An 18,745-nucleotide genomic window follows, 5' to 3' on the forward strand; every position below is an offset into this window, starting at 1 on the left:
ATCTGGATCAAGTCCTCCAGCGGTTAGCTCAGTATCGCCTTTGGCTCAAACCGGAAAAATGTCATCTCATGAAAACGAAAATCCAGTATTTGGGGCATGTGGTCGAGGCAAAAGGGGTGTCCCTCGATCCTGATAAAATTCAGGCTGTACAGACATGGACAACTCCTAAAACGGTAACAGAGCTTTGCTCTTTCTTGGGGCTTGTGGGTTACTACCGCAGATTCATTCCGAACTTTGCGACTATCGCAGCCCCTTTGACCCAGTTGTTGTGTGGGCAACCGGCCAATCGAAAAGGAAAATCTTCTCCCAGCATTACTGACAGTTGGGGGGCAGCACAAAGTGAGGCATTGGAGGCCCCCAATATGGGACTTCCACTCCCATATTGGCTTATGCTGACTATCATAAACCCTCTTGGGTGTACACAGATGACAGTCTCAAAGGATTGGGGGCTGTGCTGGCTGAAGAACAAGATGGAGCGGAGCCTGTGATCGCCTATGCAAGTTGCAGTTTACCCCCTACCGAACATAACCCAACCAACTACAGTTCCTTTAAACTCGAGTTGTTAGCGGTAGTCTGGGCCGTCACCGAAAAGTTTGCTGAGTACTTAGTAAGTGGTCACGTGGACATATATACTGACAACAATCCTCTTGTCTATCTAGAGACTATTAAACTGGGGGCCTTGGAGCATACCATTCACTACCAGGACGCTCCAATGGTAATGCTGATGCTATCTCCCGATTTCAACAACTCGAAGAGGATGAGGTTGTGCCCTCCGAGATGCACCGTCAAGAGCAACTGGCTTCAACGGCTCTGCAGAGCAACCAAGTTATGCCAAGAGGGCCAGAGGTTCATACTCCTTCGAGAGCGGCTGCAACTCCAGCAGCAAGACCCTGACATTGATCAGCTCATGAGATATTGGGACAGGAATCAGAAACCAGATTCGCGGGAGTGAAGGAGGCTCTGTCAGATTCTAAAACAGTGGGATAGGCTGGAAAGATATAATGGACTCTTATACCGAAAGACACGATTCCAGGGGAGCAGCAAGTTATTCATCAACTGATTATCCCTCAATCGGAGGCCTTAGAGGTTTGTCAAGTCTTTCACAATATTGGAGGACAGTTCTGTGCAGAACGGACGGAGGCCTTTATTCGTAAGTACATATTTTGTCCAGAGTTATCCAAGTGGGTGCAGAAGACATGTCAGGGGTGTAAGAGTTGTGCCATCCACAAAGGTAGAACAGAGAAAACTACCCCTTTGGTGGTGAGCATAGGAGAACCCTTCGAATTACTGACCATGGACTTTCTAACAGTGACTGACACCTCTTCAGGGTATCGCTACCCCTTGGTGTTTGTGGACCACTTTTCTAAGTTCGCCATCTTGGTGCCAACTAAAGATCAGACTGCCACCACCACGGCTAAACTGTTCTGAGCCCATGCAGTCCAGCCCTACGGGTGCCCCAAACGGATTATGTCCGACAAAGGGCCGAACTTTGAGTCTAGGGTGTTTTCTGAACTGTGCCGTCTTAGTGGTATTCGGAAGTCACATACTACTCCTTACCACCCCCCAGGGAAATGGGGCCTGTGAACGCTTTAATCGCACATTGTGGGGATTGATTCGCACATTAGAGCAAGAGCATCGAGAATGTTGGCTGCAGTATGTAGGAGATGTTGTTTGGGCTTACAATCAGACTGTGCATCGAGCCACTGGCTATATCCCCCATTTTCTGATGTTTGGGCGTTGTGGCCGTCTACCGGTGGATTTATTCTTGGAAACTCCTGAGCCTATTACGTCAAGGACCCCCGATGAATGGGTCCAAGATCACTGGCACTGCCTGGATCAAGCCAAACAGATAGTACTGGGAAAGCACCAGGATTTAGCCGAGGAAAGTACTGTTCGTTTGTTGCCACTTACACCGGGAGACAGAGTCTTGGTGAGGATTCCTAAACACTTGAGGGGCAGCAAGCTGGAGTCAAGCAACAACCTTTCCCTGGGCGGCCTGTGTATGATCTGGTTTCAGAGAAGCCGAATGGACCTCACAAGAGACTGCATCGTAATCTCCTTTGTCCCTGTGTGTTCAGTGCTGATTCACGAACGAATAATCCTGTTCCAGTCTTTCAGCCATTTGCTAGATGGGACAACAGCCAGGATGCCCTCAACAGTGACTGTGCAACCTGGTACCTGCCCCCTCTGCCAGCGGTAGAGACCTTATCCCTAGCTGGGGGAGATACAGAGAACCAGGATGCTGCTACTGAATGGGACTTATCTGTGAAGGAGCCAGATGTTCACGGTGCCCCCACTCTGGAGGAGGATGAGCCTCTAGTGGAAAAAATAGCACCTACTGATCCTGTTGCCTCGGAGTGAGATAGACATTTGGAAGACCCGGAGCCTCGCTTGCCCAAGCTTATAACCAGGGGACTAAAACCTGTCAAGTATTCTGACTATGTGACTTGATCTGTTATGTATTGCTTGTTTTATTGCTTGCTAGGGATGAGCCGAACACCCCCCTGTTCGGTTCGCACCAGAACATGCGAACAGGCAAAAAATTTGTTCGAACACGCAAACACCGTTAAAGTCCATGGGACACGAACATGAATAATCAAAAGTGCTAATTTTAAAGGCTTATATGCAAGTTATTGTCATAAAAAGTGTTTGGGGACCTGGGTCCTGCCCCAGGGGACATGGATCAATGCAAAAAAAAGTTTTAAAACGGCCGTTTTTTCGGGAGCAGTGATTTTAATAATGCTTAAAGTGAAACAATAAAAGTGTAATATCCCTTTAAATTTCGTACCTGGGGGGTGTCTAAAGTATGCCTGTAAAAGGGGTCTCCCCAAAAATCCATACCAGACCCTTATCCGAGCACGCAACCTGGCAGGCCGCAGGAAAAGAGGGGGGGACGAGAGAGCGCCCCCCCTCCTGAACCGTACCAGGCCACATGCCCTCAACATTGGGAGGGTGCTTTGGGGTAGCCCCCCAAAACACCTTGTCCTCATGTTGATAGGGACAAGGGCCTCATCCCCACAACCCTTGCCCGGTGGTTGTGGGGGTCTGCGGGCGGGGGGCTTATCAGAATCTGGAAGCCCCCTTTAACAAGGGGACCCCCAGATCCCGGCCCTCTACCCCTGTGTGACATGGTAAGGGGGTACCCCTACCATTTCACAAAAAAACTGTCAAAAATGTTAAAAATGACAAGAGACAGTTTTTGACAATTCCTTTATTTAAATGCTTCTTCTTTCTTCTATCTTCTATCTTCCTTCGGCTTCTTCCTCTATCTTCTTCTTCTTCTGGTTCTTCCTCCGGTGTTCTCGTCCGGCATCTTCCTCCGCGGCACCGGCGTCTTCTTCCCTTCGTCTTCTGGGCCACTCCGCATCCGACCATAATGGGAGGCTCCCGCTGTGTGATGCTTCTCCTCTTCTGACGGTTCTTAAATAACGGAGGGCGGGGCCACCCCATGACCCCGCCCCCTCTGACGCACAGGGACTTCCCTGTGGCATTACCCGTGACGTCAGAGGGGGTCGGACAGGGAAGTCCTTGTGCGTCACCGGGTGGCCCCGCCCTCTGTTATTTAAGAACCGTCAGAAGAGGAGAAGCATCACACAGTGGGAGCCTCCCATCATGGTCGGATGCGGAGCGACCCAGAAGACAGAAGACGCCAGCGCCGTGGAGGAAAATGCCGGCGAGAACACCGGAGGAAGAACCAGAAGAACCAGAAGAAGAAGAAGATGGAGGAAGAAACCGAAGGATGATAGAAGAAAGAAGAAGCATTTAAATAAAGGAATTGTCAAAAAATGTCTCTTGTCATTTTTAACATTTTTGACACTTTTTTTGTGAAATGGTAGGCCCTTACTAGAGCTGCACGATTCTGGCTAAAATGAGAATCACGATTTTTTTGCTTAGAGGATAGATCACGATTCTCTCACGATTCTTGCGGCGTAACATCATCTTTCACATTAAAACAAAAAAAATTGCGCTAACTTTACTGTTTCCTTTTTTTTTTATTTATTGAAGTGTATTTTTTCCCAAAAAATTGCATTTGAAAGACCGCTGGGCAAATACAGTGCGACATAAAATATTGCAGCAATTGCCATTTTATTCCATATTATAAAATATTATAATATATATATATATATATATATATATATATATATTTATATATTTTATCTCTAATGTTTGGGGGTTCCAAGTAATTTTTTTTAGCAAAAAATATTGATTTTAACTTAAGAAAGAAGTGTCAGAAAAAGATTTAGACTTTAAGTGGTTAAACTTCCTGCATTTACACGTTGTTTAAAGCTTGGCAGATTGCCCAGGTTATTTGTTTACACAGAGAAGTTTATCCCTTTGATCTAAGAAGGAAGTTAGATACAATGTTTCAAGTTCTAAACTTGGCAGAATGCCTGGATGTTTTCTTTTGACAGCTGAGTGAGCAGATAATCTCTCCACTTGTTTATATGAAAGAATCGTCAAACTCAGCAGGAGAGATCGTCAGGGGAGGTGAATCGAGATCACGATTTTTTAACGATTAATTGTGCAGCTCTAGCCCTTACCATTTCACACAGGGGGGGGGGATCTGGGGGTCCCCTTGTTAAAGGGGGCCTCCAGATTCCGATAAGCCCCCCGCCCGCAGATCCTCACAACCACCGGGCAAGGGTTGTGGGGATGAGGCCCTTGTTCCCATCAACATGGGGACAAGGCACCCTCCCAATGTTGAGGGCATGTGGCCTGGTACGGTTCAGGAGGGGGGGCGCTCTCTCGTCCCCCCCTCTTTTCCTGTGGCCTGCCAGGTTGCGTGCTCGGATAAGGGTCTGGTATGGATTTATGGGGAGACCCCACGCCATTTTTTTTTTAATTTTGGCGCGGTGTTCCCCTTAAAATCCATACCAGACCTGAAGGGTCTGGTATAGATTTTGAGGGGGACCCCACACCATTTTATTTTAAATTTTGGCCGGGGTTCCCCTTAATATACATACCAGACCTGAAGGGCCTGGTATGGAATTTAGGGGGACCCCCACGTCATTTTTTTAAAAATTTTGGTTCGGGGTTCCCCTGTGGAGAATTCCCATGCCGTTTTTATCAATGAACTTTTATGTTTATTGTTGGACCGGCAATTCATTAATAGCCGCGAGTAGTTTTAAATGACTTTTTTTCCTTTGAAATGTCATTTTGCTGTCAGACTGTTCTAAACACGGGAAACATGCACCCCTTTACAGGCATACTAAAGACACCCCCCAGGTACGAAATTTAAAGGGATATTACACTTTTATTGTTTCACTTTAAGCATTATTAAAATCACTGCTCCTGAAAAAACGGACGTTTTTAAAACTTTTTTTTGCATTGATCCATGTCCCCTGGGGCAGGACCCAGGTCCCCAAACACTTTTTATGACAATAACTTGCATATAAGCCTTTAAAATTAGCACTTTTGATTTCTCCCATAGACTTTTAAAGGGTGTTCCGCGGCTTTCGAATTTGCCGTGCACACCCCAAATTGTTCGCTGTTCATCGAACTGAGGAACAGCCAATGTTCGAGTCGAACATGAGTTAGACTCGAACTCGAAGCTCATCCCTATTGCTTGCTATATTATTGCCCTGTGTTAATTACCTCTCCCTAGGTGCATGCAAGGGATTGCAATTCTTAAAAAGGGGGGGAACGTAGGAAGCTGTAGTGCAGGGCAGCCTAGCTGGCTGCAAGAGGTAGTGGGTTAGCAAGTGTATATACTCACTTTCCAGCCTATTTGATATGTTTATGTGTACATATGTTCAGAGTTGTCTGGCCTCTATCATTGTCTCCAGCACCATTTTGGAGAAGCCTGCTGTCCTGATAGAACAGCAAATCTCGGGAGATTTGGTCGGCCATTTTTGGGTGGATACTTTATATAAGAAAGCCCAGCCATGTTTAGTTCAGTTCACGTGTGTGCATAGACAGGTTTAGAGAACCCGCTTGTCAGGGAGAGTTAGGAGAAGATAGGGAGAGTGTTCCGGGTTGTGAGGGATAGTTCAGGGTTCCTACGGAGTCCTGTATCAGCATTCCTGGTCGGATACAAGACTCTCCCTTGTGGATAAGAAAACCGGTGCCCTCGCTGTGAGGGCGGGACAAGCGGATCAGATGCCTATATCCATCTGCTGAAGGAATACCATTGTTTCCGGGTAAAATGTGTGAATATCAGCCTCTACAGATACGCATTGTGTGCTTGGGTTTATACTGTGTTAGTCAGTGGAAAGTGCCTATAGTGCTGACGAATACAATTACCGCTAACATCAGAAGTGACTGTGCTGTGTATCTATGCCTCCATGCTTGGAGTGAAACTACGTGCCTTACTGCTGTAAATACTCTTTCTACTACCGCCTCTCCGGTAATAAACATTGCCTGGTTTATAACGTCAGTACGTGTGATTCCCTCTGTGAAAACGCTACACTCTACCCCCGCTTACATGTGTGTGTGTCGCCCATTTTAATTTCTTGCCCTCTCAATTCCTGTCCCTGAGCTACTTAATTACTATATCGAAAATAAAATAATAAATATGTTTTTGTCTTAATATCTACCTTAAATCACTTTGCTAATTGCATATTGTACTTGTTTGTAGCCTAAATACTAAAACATGCACTTAAAACGGTCATTTTGTAACTTTTGGATATGCCAGTAAAAACGTGACTGTGCCAGTAAATTTTGGGTGTCGTGTCAGTAAATTTCAATCTGGTAGGTTGGCAACACTGCTCCTAGCGTCACTGGGCTAGTGAAGGAGAGTGCAACAACACGAAAGGCAGATGCACTTCGCTTGTTGCATTGATGACAATAGAATAAACAACACCGTGAGTGCAGCTCTAATATTGATGTAACATATATCATTATATTAATATAAAATTGTGAATTAATCAAACAATAATACATATAATTATGTATTATACATAATACATAATTTAAAAGCCTCCCCAAAACTTAAGATCATCCGGACCAGCCGATCTTTCTGCTCACCTAGCCGGGGAGTCGAGAGGCGCAGAGGATTGGGAAGCAGAGGGAGGACGTGCTGGGACACGGGGGAGGTGAGCAGAAAGATCGGCTGGTCCGGATGATCTTAAGTTTTGGGGAGACTTTTAAATTCCCAGTGCTGGGCAAGACTGCTAGCAGCAGTCATGGCTTTTTGGTAAGCAAGCTACCTCACTTTTGGGTGTTGACCTGAACACGCGTTGGTTTTGCATTGGGAAGATTGGTGTCACAGCTTCTGTTTCCTGCAATTCATCTTTTCTCCTGTGGAAGCACAGTGCTTATGGATGTTCTCATTCATCACTATGGGACATTGCTTTAGTTTTCTTCTTTTTTCTTTTTTTCTTTTTTATGTTTTTTTTATTTCACTCACCATTGTATGTATTATTGTTTGATTATTTCACAATTTTTTATTATCATAACGATATCATATGTTACATAAATATTAGCGCTGCACTCGCTGTGTTGTTTATTCTATTGTCATCAGTGCAACGAGCGAAGTGCATCTGCCTTTCATGTTGTTGTACTCTCCTTCACTAGCCCAGTGTGTTGTTTATTCTATTGGAAGTTTTTTGGTATTGAACTTTGGGTGCTGGCTACTCTACATTTATAACACTTTCATTGTATATAATTTTTTTATTGTTGATTTTTATCTAGCGCAGCGTTGACCTTAGGGTTTTTTTCTTTTACACTGATGACAATACCTCTTACACAAGCATTAGATGACACTTTAGGGCTCCCGTTATAGGCTGATTGGTCAAGCATCCCATAAACAAGTGCCCGGGGCGTCCGTATGGTTGCCAGTACCCAGACTTAGTGGCCTGATTCTATTTTGTCTAGTTGGTACAGTATTGTGTTTGTACCAACATATTGGATCAGCATGACAGCCAGGGAACAAGTATTTTCTGGAGGAGGACAGCGATGACAAGTCATTTTTTTCCCTCCATCTTTAAATGCATTCTAATGCCGTGTACATACGGGCGGACTTTTCGACCAGACTGGTCCGACGGGACGAATCCGTCTGACAATCCGCCTGTGTGTGGGCTTCATCGGACCTGCAGTGGACTTTTTCGGGCGAAAATTAGATGGACTTTAGATTTGAAACATGTTTCAAATCTTTCCGACGGACTCGAGTCCGGTCGAAAAATCTGCTCGACTGTATGCTAGTCCGACGGACGAAAACCGACGCTAGGGCAGCTACTGGCTATCAACTTCCTTATTTTAGTCCAGTCATATGTCATCACGTACGAATCCGTTGGACTTTGGTGTGATTGTGTGTAAGGCAAGTCCGTTCGTTCGAAAGTCCATCGGAAGTCCGTCGAAAGTCCGTCGAAAGTCCGTCGAAAGTCCGTCGAAAGTCCGTCGAAAGTCCGTCGGAAAGACCGTCGGACCTTTGATGCCGAAAAGTCCGCCCGTGTGTACACGGCATTAGAGACATATCTTTGAGACAAGACAATGGGTTTGGCAGTCTACGGAGCGGCACAATTATGTTTTGAGGTATAAATATGGAATCTATTCCATTACATAAATCTGAAAGTTGGAAAATTACTAGAATTTTTTTTTTTTTAATATCTGTTTTTTTGTATCTCTTCCTAACAAGTGGTGTTCACGTAAAACTACTAAACTAAACATACTTGATAAACCGTTATTCAAAAACCTGGAAGAAAAATAATAAGAATAAGGATGGATGATATTTAAACACGTGAAAGTAACACATCTCGGAAATTAAGCCCCCGTACACAGTGGAGCGATTTGGCATGCGATTGAGATGTCAAACGCATTCCAAATCACAGCCTATTGCCGGTAATGGCACTGTCCCAATCGATGCGATGCCTCACCGATTTGCAAAAGTACCTCCTGCACTACTTTTGGCGACTTTGAGGGGCGATTTCAATAGACATCTGTGCATGAACCCGCACAGATGTCTTTCAAATCACCCCTAAACTCGCATTGAAATGCGGGTTTGAAATTGTGCGAGTTCAGCAGTATGAATGAGGGCTAAAGGATATCTAAACCCAAAAATAAAAATGCAATATATTGCAGCTCCTGGTCGTTATATGTGATGACTGCATCTGTTTTCTTTTTTTCAGGCTAAAAACATTTTCTGCAAGTACAGATAAATATCTGTTGATCCTGCCATAAATCCAATATCTTTGTCACCTCCTGTGCACTGAACTGAACTCTCAAACTATTTTATAAGCCCTCCCAGTTATCTTCTGTGAACTACATACTTCCTCCTCCCTATGTCATAGAGATTAGGATGGGAAGAGGTGTTTATAGTCCAAATCAAGGATGACAAAACTGCTGTTCAATATAGTATAGAGAGTGAACGTTGTCACCCTAGGACAGGAAGTGTGTTATTGGTAGGGTCATCATAAAGTAATAAAAGCTGGGAAAAAATAGAAACCGCATGCAGGCAACACTTCTAAGGGCTGAAAACTGCAATAAATAATATTTTGTTTTGTTTTTAAATACAATAAAAAATGTCTGCAGACAGTGGGGAGTGTAGAGATGCCAGACAGGAAGGAGTTAAAGCTAAAACTGCACAGATATCTAAATCTATTAGTTATTACTATTACTTTATTAGCTGCACTCAAGGACAATGTGTATCAATTAAAAAATATATATATATCTGTTATAAAAGTGTCAGAGGCCCTGGAGGGCGATCACACTAATGCTGGCCATACACGATACGAAAAATCGTCCGAAAAATCGTTCGTATAGACACTTCGTTCGTTTTTCGGCAAGTTAATGGGCACAAATTGATAATCGTTTGTGACGTTTTTGTGGGAAAAAAACGAACGGGAAGTTTGGAAAATTTCCGCCGAACGTACGATAAATTGCAAGGTTAATGTGTTTCCCGTCCGAACTGTCTGCACTAGGTATATGTAAAAAAACGAACAAAAAATTATTTATTCATGTCCACTGAACAATTTATCGGTCATTATATGATGGCACGATCGTTTGCGGTCACGGTCGAACGTTCGTTTTTCGAAAATGGGTTCGGCCGATTTTCTGTATAGTGTATGGCCAGCATAAATCCCCCATATCTGTCGCTTTAATTGCTGGAATTAGTTATTTGTATTATGGCAATCCAGAACTAAAATACCAAAAAGATATCGCTCATCTTATCAGAGAACACAAAGTTCATTCCATTCAGGGCTGTCAGAAAAGTTCTGCACACAACCTGAAACTTGAATATTGTGACAATCCCTCAGCCATGGACATACATTGTAACAACTTGTAACCTGATGAGAGCCAAAAAGGCCATTAACAATTACGTGTCATATAGCCAACAGGGGGCGCACTAAACATTGTCCATAGACCAATCAAATTAATATGACAATAATTAATAGTGATCCAACCAAAACGATTAAAATAGAGACAAGGACTAATGTTATTTTATATACAGTATATAATATGTATGTATATGTACGATTACACCACTAACAATTTATAAGCTATATACTGTATATAATATATATATTTATGACTCTCAGAGAATTAAAAACTTTAAATAAGCTGCGTCAAAAACTCTTACTTAAAAAACATTTAGGCTAGGTTTCCACTAGTGCGACTTTTCATGTGATTTTGGTTTGGAAAGTCGCAAGACAAGTCGTACCCCATGATTTCCAATGTGTACCATTCATATCTGTGAGACTTCAAGTCGCAGGGACTTCAAAGTAATCCCTGCACTACTTTGGTCCCACTTTGATGCGACTTGAGGTCCATAGACCTCAAGAATACACAGGCATTGCTTTAAAAAAAAAAAAAAAATCGGTAAAATCGCGCGACTTTGGGGGCGCAATAGTGGAAACATAGCCTAACCAGATTGTCCATTTAGTTCACACAAAGATTTAACAACTGTCAGTAGTGTCTGAAAACAGTTCAGAAATAGAAAATGCAGCGAGCTTTCACAGGTTTTAGCAGTACACACTTCTATGCGGTGGTCCACTGATCAATATTGAAATATTAATATTGATTGCCTGACCTGAATGCCTGTGTGTACCCGGCCACTAGCTTAAAGATTCCAACGCACTATTCCCAACGCACACGTTCCTCTAAAAGTGGCTGTATGTAAACGTGGGTGCTGAAGCGACCACTGGCTGGAACCGTGAACAGTCAGAGCGAGAGATGTCACCAGAATCGGGCTGACATGTTACACCGCACGTTCCCTTTTACAACAGGTTATGGTTAGTGTAAGCTATTAGCCGAGCGAGAGATGTCACCAGCACACCATGGGTCTCCAAAACTGGGTCCAAAGATTTATTCAGTGATCACATCGTTACAGCACACAGCAATGTTTCGGAGCCACGCAGGACCCTTTTATCACATGCCTGATGAAGGGGTCCTACGTGGCTCCGAAACGTTGCTGTGTGCTGTAACGATGTGATCGCTGAATAAATCTTTGGACCCAATTTTGGAGATCCATGATGTGCTGGTGACATCTCTCGCTTGGCCACTAGCTTACACTAACCATAACCTGTTGTAAAAGGGAACGTGCGGTGTAACATGTCAGCCAGATTCAGTTCATGGATTGGCCTGGAGGGTAACATAAAGAGCACAAGGAAGACTGCATGACTGATCTGTCAATTAAACTTTGTCAGATTTGTTGAACAGTCGGAGCTTCCAGAAAATTCTGAGCTAAGTATTAGTGGTGTAGATGAAAACAGACAGCTAAGGGTGGAAAGATATTGACACACATACTGCAATCTATAATCTGGAAGTCCTGGGGGCCCGCAATCTACACACATACTGCAATCTATACTCTGGGGGCCCACAATCTACACACATACTGCAATCTATAATCTAGAAGTCCTGGGGGCCCACATTCTACACATATATTGTAATCTATAATCTGGAAGTCCTGGGGACCTGCAATCTACACACATACTGCAATCTATAATCTGGAAGTCCTGGGGGCCCGTAATCTACACATATATTGTAATCTATAATCTGGAAGTCCTGGGAGTCTGCAATCTTCACACATACTGCAATCTATAATCTGGAAGTCCTGGGGGCCCACAATCTACACATATATTGTAATCTATAATCTGGAAGTCCTGGAGGCCCGCAATCTTCACACATACTGCAATCTATAATCTGGAAGTCCTGGGGGCCCGTAATCTACACATATATTGTAATCTATAATCTGGAAGTCCTGGGGGCCCACAATCTACACATATATTGTAATCTATAATCTGGAAGTCCTGGGGGCCCACAATCTACACACATACTGCAATCTATACTCTGGGGGCCCACAATCTACACACATACTGCAATCTATACTCTGGGGGCCCACAATATACACACATACTGCAATCTATAATCTAGAAGTCCTGGGGGCCCACATTCTACACATATATTGTAATCTATAATCTGGAAGTCCTGGGGACCTGCAATCTACACACATACTGCAATCTATAATCTGGAAGTCCTGGGGGCCCCTAATCTACACACATACTGCAATCTATAATCTGAAAGTCCTGGGGGCCCGTAATCTACACACATACTGCAATCTATAATCTGGAAGTCCTGGGGGCCCGTAATCTACACATATATTGTAATCTATAATCTGGAAGTCCTGGGGGCCCGCAATCTTCACACATACTGCAATCTATAATCTGGAAGTCCTGGGGGCCCACAATCTACATATATATTGTAATCTATAATCTGGAAGTCCTGGGGGCCTGCAATCTACACACATATTGCAATCTATACTCTGGGGGCCCACAATCTACACACATACTGAAATCTATAATCTGGAAGTCCTGGGGGCTCGTAATCTACACACATAATGCAATCTATAATCTGGAAGTACTGGGGGCTCGTAATCTACACACATAATGCAATCTATAATCTGGAAGTCCTGGGGGCTCGTAATCTACACACATAATGCAATCTATAATCTGGAAGTACTGGGGGCTCGTAATCTACACACATAATGCAATCTATAATCTGGAAGTACTGGGGGCCCACAATCTACACATATATTGTAATCTATAATCTGGAAGTCCTGGGGGCCCACAATCTACACATATATTGTAATCTATAATCTGGAATTCCTGGGGGCCTGCAATATACACACATACTGCAATCTATAAGCCTTAATTCCTGGGGGTCTCCAGTCTACACACATACTGCAATCTATACATATTTAGATCTCCTTGGTTTACCTTTCGGAGGCCTCCAGGTGGGGGTCAGTCTCCAGGGGTCTCTATTATACACTGAGCTGTGGATTGCCGGCTGTAATACAAATAGGGTGGTCTTCACATACACACGGGACAGAGGGGATCTCCAGGTGGGGTTCAATCTCCGGGGGTCTCTGTCACACACTGAGCTGTGGATTGCTGGCTGTAATACAGATATGGTGGTCTTCACATAAACACGGGACAGAGGGGATCTCCAGGTGGGGTTCAATCTCCGGGGGTCTCTGTCACACAATGAGCTGTGGATTGCTGGCTGTAATACAGATATGGTGGTCTTCACATAAACACAGGACAGAGGGAATCTCCAGGTGGGGGTCAGTCTCCGGGGGTCTCTATCGCACACTGAGCTGTGGATTGCTGGCTGTAATACAGATACGGTGGTCTTCACATACACACAGGACAAGAGGGAATCTCCAGGTGGGGGTCAATCTCTGGGGGTCTCTGGAAGACGTTCTGAGCTCTGGCTGGAAGTATTTTTAGCAGCTGAGATCAGTTGCTGCTGCTCCTCTCAGTCTCCTCTCTCCACTTATTTGGAGTTGTGAGAATGCAGAGCGGCAGGAAGCTGGACAGGCAGCAGATGGGGGATCTTGAACTGGGGGTGTCCCCCATACAACGCATCACATGTACTGTATAAGTATGTCTGTTAACTGCCTGTACATTACTTACATGTGGCATAATCCTTGTTTGTGACATTTCCCTTTATTATTGGGTGATCATTATGATCATGTGACTGTGGTTATATTCGCATGAATTGATGCTTACAGATAAAAACACGACAGTCACCAACACATGTGACATCCGCTCTTATATGTTACATATGTATATGTTGTATAGAACATTAACATGTACAGAATGATTATAATTATCCTTATAAGATATGATAATAATTCTATACATTTATGGCACAGCTGCCTACAAACAACATACAAACCAAACATATGTGATGGCTGTCTATATAGTACACGTATCAGTCATACTGAGAGCATACTGTACATATGTGACAAATGGTGCCCAAATCTGCTCATACACCTAATATGTTATATAATCTATACACAATTTGAGACACTTGTGAAAAGCAATAATTCTAACCTGTAACAACACATATACAGTAACAAGTCATATATTCGATACTGTGTATAAATGTATCTATATATTATACAGTATATGTAACATGCTCACACACATATAACACATCCTACCTGCTACCTCATATACAGTACTGACAGTGCCCTCTGCCTGCCGACCTAAATTCTACAACGACAGCGCCCTCTGCTGCACAGACAGCACCCTGCACACTTGATCTGATATACAAGACTGACAGCGCCCTTTAACTGCACACCTGTATCCTGCACTGAGAGCGCCCTCTATCGGCACACCTATATTTTGCACTGACAGCACTCTCTTTTAGCACACCTGTATGCTGCACTGAGAGCACCCTCTAACTGAACACCTCTATTCTACACTGGGAAAGCCCTCTATCTGCACACCTCTATTCTACACTGGGAGAGCCCTCTATCTGCACACCTATATTCTACATTGAGAACGCCCTCTATGTGCACACCTGTTTTCAATGCTGAGAGCGCCCTCTGCACAACTATATCTTGCACTGACAGCACTCTCTACCAGCACACCTATATCCTGCACTGACAACACTCTCTATGTGCACACCAGCATTCTAGACGGACAGTGCCCTCTATCTGCACACCTGCATTGTGCACTTAGAGCACCCTCTATCTGCATACCTGTATCCTGCACTGAGAGTGCTCTCTATCTGTACACCTTTAAAGGGGTGCATAGCCTATTGCATTAAGGTGTGCATCCCAAAGCTCAAACACATATGCGTGTGTGCATGTGTTTATATACACTGACAGTGTCAGTAGGGCAGATATTGGTGTCAGTATGGCAGTGGACGATGTCAGTATTTTTTATTTCTATTATTATTATTTTTTTATATTTTTTACAAATGTATTTTTTTGTTTTTACAATTTTTTTAGGAACCCGGTTAGGGGGCTTTGGTGAAATATCAGGGATCCAAACAGGGGTAATCTGCACCACAAGGTGCGCCTATGACACCTCTATTCTACACTAATAGTGCGCTCTGTCTGCACACCTGTATCCTGCACTGAGAGTGCTCTCTGTCTGCACACCTGCATTGTGCTCTGAAAGCACCGCTATCGGCACACGTGTATCCTGCACTGACAGCGCCCTCTATCTGCATACCTGTATCGTACACTGACAGCACACTCTATCTGCACATCTGCATTGTGCACTAATGCCGCGTACACACGACCGGACTTTACGGCATACTTGGTCCTGTGGACCGGAGTCCGTCGGACAATTCGATCGTGTGTGGGCTCCAGCTGACTTTTTTTCGCCAAAAGTCCGACAGACCTAGAAATGAAACATGTTTCAAATCTTTTCGATAGACTCGAGTCCAGTCGAAAAGTCCGCTCGTCTGTATGCTAGTCCGACGGACAAAAACCGACGCTAGGGCAGCTATTGGCTACTGGCTAAGAACTTAAACAAAGAAAAGGGTAAAGGGAAAGAGGGCAAAGAACTTCCTTGTTTTAGTCCGGTCGTACGTCATCACGTACGAATCCGTCGGACTTTGGTTGATCGTGTGTAGGCAAGTCCGTTCATTCGGAAAGTCCATCGTAAAGTCTGTCAAAGTCCGCCGGACAAAGTCTGCCGTAAAGTTTGCTCGTGTGTACGCGGCATTAGAGTGCCTCTATCTGCTCACCTGTATCCTGCACTGACAACACCCTCTATATGTACACCTGTATCCTGCACTGACAGTGCCCTTTATCTGCACACCTGTAGTCTACAATGAGAGCGCCCTCTATCTGCACACCTGTATCCTGCCCTGACAGCGCCCCTTATCTGCACACCTGCATTGTGCACTGAAAGTACCTCTATCTGCACACCTGTATCCTGCACTGACAACACCCTCTATGTACACACCTGCATTCTGCACAGACAGGACCCTCTATCTGCTCACCTGCATTCTGTTGTCTATCTGCATTTATATCTGGTCTAGTGCAGACAGCATTCCTTTCTCTAGTACTGGGCACAGCAATCTCCCACGCATTGCTTGCTGTGAGGTGCCAGGAGGCCATCATGTTCAGTTCCAAATCTCTGATATTTTTTAATTCTTTTTATTGAATTTTGAGGTTAAAACAAAGTTGTACAAAAAAGTACAAAAAGTATAAAACAATGGCACTAACTGTGCTCCACTCCCTAATCCACCACATTTAATCATGCATGACAACCATGGGTAGCATAACATCAAGAAAACTCTCAGAGGCTAGCTGAAGTGATACACAGAATCCATAAACAACATCACCCCTTGGTACATACAAAAGGCAATAAACCGCACGCAATAGCATGAGGTAATGTCACAGAAAAGGATAGCTATAAGGATCTGCAAAAGAGTCCTGAGAAAAGAGTTCCTGGAATAACAATTACAGAGCCATTAGAAGGAAGCTTACCCTCACCATAAGGAGATCTCAAAGTAGGGCAGCTGATTTAAGGTCGCCAGATACGGGGAGCAAAGTTTTTTAATTTAGAAGGACATCCCCTGCTGCTATATGCAGCTTTATAAAGCGGGAGTACAGAATTAACCAGTAATTTCAAGTAAACTGTGTGTGTGTGTGTGTGTGTGTGTGTGTGTGTGTGTGTGTGTGTGTGTGTGTGTGTGTGGGGCTACCTTTCCTCCTCTGAGCTTTCCTCCGAAGAACAATAACTCTTCTGGCATAAAAATAACAGAAGGCCAAGCAGAGTCCTGGTTGCATTTCTATTGCCCAGTGGCTACACCAAACCCAAGAGACACACCCCAATACCCAAGGGGACTACAATACTGGTTAGGTTAGTAATGTGTATGTATAATGTATTGCAGAATCCCAGTCCAGTAGCCTGTAATTGCCTTGCAGGACCAAAGAATATGTATGAAATCTGCAAAGGCAGAGGAGCACCTCCAACAGACAGCAGAGTAATGGAGAGCTTACTAAAGCCGGCCATAGACCACCCTCCTTTTTCTTTCTTTTTTTGCTAATATACAAGTCCTACTGATTTAACAGGTGCACTTTCTCTCTGTATTGAGTTATACCTATGCTTCTGTATAACTGAATTGTATACCATTTATGTGAAATTTGCTGTTCTGCTGTATAACGTCTTTCATATCTACCTTTTTAACGTGAAATGTTGTTGTTTTTGGAACCTTAATAAAAAGTTTGTTAAAAAAAAAGCCGGCCATAGACAGATCAAAAATTCAGCCGGTATTGCAGGAACTGGACGAATTTCGTTCCGTCTATGGGCAAGCTGGTTGTACTGAAGTCAATCCATTTTGCACACCACTGGGTTTTTTCATTTTTGTTTTATAAACAAAAAATACCAAACATTGTGAAGTAAATAAATAAATAAAAAATAAAGCCTTATTTGTGTGAAACAAAGTTAAAGTGCATTTCTTTATAGCAAAAAATGGACTGGACATGAAGGGGGTAAAATATTTCAGAGCTCAAGTGGTTAATTAACCTCCCTCCCCACTCCAGCCAGTGCATAATAGGGATCGCAGACAATCCCATCAATGCTGGCGGAGAATACATAAGCTAGCAACATTGCTGGGGATTATTAAACTGACGCAAAATGCTGTGGGTTATTATTGCATATTAAATTATCAAATTAAACCTAATTTATTTTTGTATTGTTCATAAGTATTTTCTTATTTTGAGATGACACGGACTGTTTCTTTACACGGGGGAGGGGGGGCGCAGTTTTCCATTGACCTTGTCCCGGCACTGCTGGCCAAGATCAATTACTAAAATGGGTAGTCCCAGACATCCGCCCAGTCCTCATTGTCCTGAGACACAAGATCTCAGGACCATTTCTCTCTACATTTGAGTAATGTTGGATGTGCAGGATGGTGCAATGCCTTGTGTATATTTGAGTGTACTTTTTAGACAGGAACTCAAAAGGGATTCTAACCTTGTGACAGAAAGAGATTCTAGTGGTATCAAATTGAGAAGTACAAGCATTATGAAGCTGCAGGAAATGAAAAAGGTACCAGTTGGGAAGAGAGTATTGAGCCTGTAATGCAGGAAAGTGTAGAAATATATTACAATCAAACAAATCCCCCAGGATTTACACATCCCCCAGTGTACAATGAAACATGAATACCCCAATAACTGCCCATCCCCATCAGGCCCACAGACAGCCCACTGTTCAGTCATGTTATCGATCTCAGCATTGGTGAATAGACATGTGCAATTTGTTTCTTTACGAATTCGTTATTTAGACGAAATTCTACAAATTCGTTAATTCGTAAATATTCGAATTAACAAAAACCCGTTTAACACATTTTTCCGAAAACTAAAATTCAAAATGTCGGCAATTCGAAATTCGATAATACGAAAATTCACAAATCCGATATTAAGAATGAAAGCCCGTAAATTCAAAAGAATGAAAATCCGAAATTAAGAAAGAAATGCCGAAAATTGGAAAACACGAAAATTAGAAAATCAAAAATAATAGCTAACTAATAATAATAACTCTTACTAACTATTAAA

The 18,745-nt window shown here is 43.4% G+C and overlaps 1 protein-coding gene across 7 annotated transcripts in view; it reads right to left on the reverse strand.

Moving 5' to 3' along the window:
- ABCC9 (ATP binding cassette subfamily C member 9) overlaps window positions 1-18,745 on the reverse strand; it is a 220,390-nt gene that overhangs the window by 175,036 nt on the left and 26,609 nt on the right. The window contains exon 1 of one of the 7 annotated variants that reach the window (XM_073621426.1): window positions 13,152-13,758. The exons of the other annotated variants lie outside the window; for them this stretch is intronic. The gene's annotated coding sequence lies outside the window, so the exon portion shown is untranslated. Of the gene's footprint in view, window positions 1-13,151; window positions 13,759-18,745 lie in introns of those variants that run through there. 7 annotated transcript variants of the gene reach the window in all.

This window comes from Aquarana catesbeiana, linkage group LG03 (assembly GCF_042186555.1).
Source record: "Aquarana catesbeiana isolate 2022-GZ linkage group LG03, ASM4218655v1, whole genome shotgun sequence".
NCBI classification, from domain to species: Eukaryota; Metazoa; Chordata; class Amphibia; order Anura; family Ranidae; genus Aquarana; species Aquarana catesbeiana.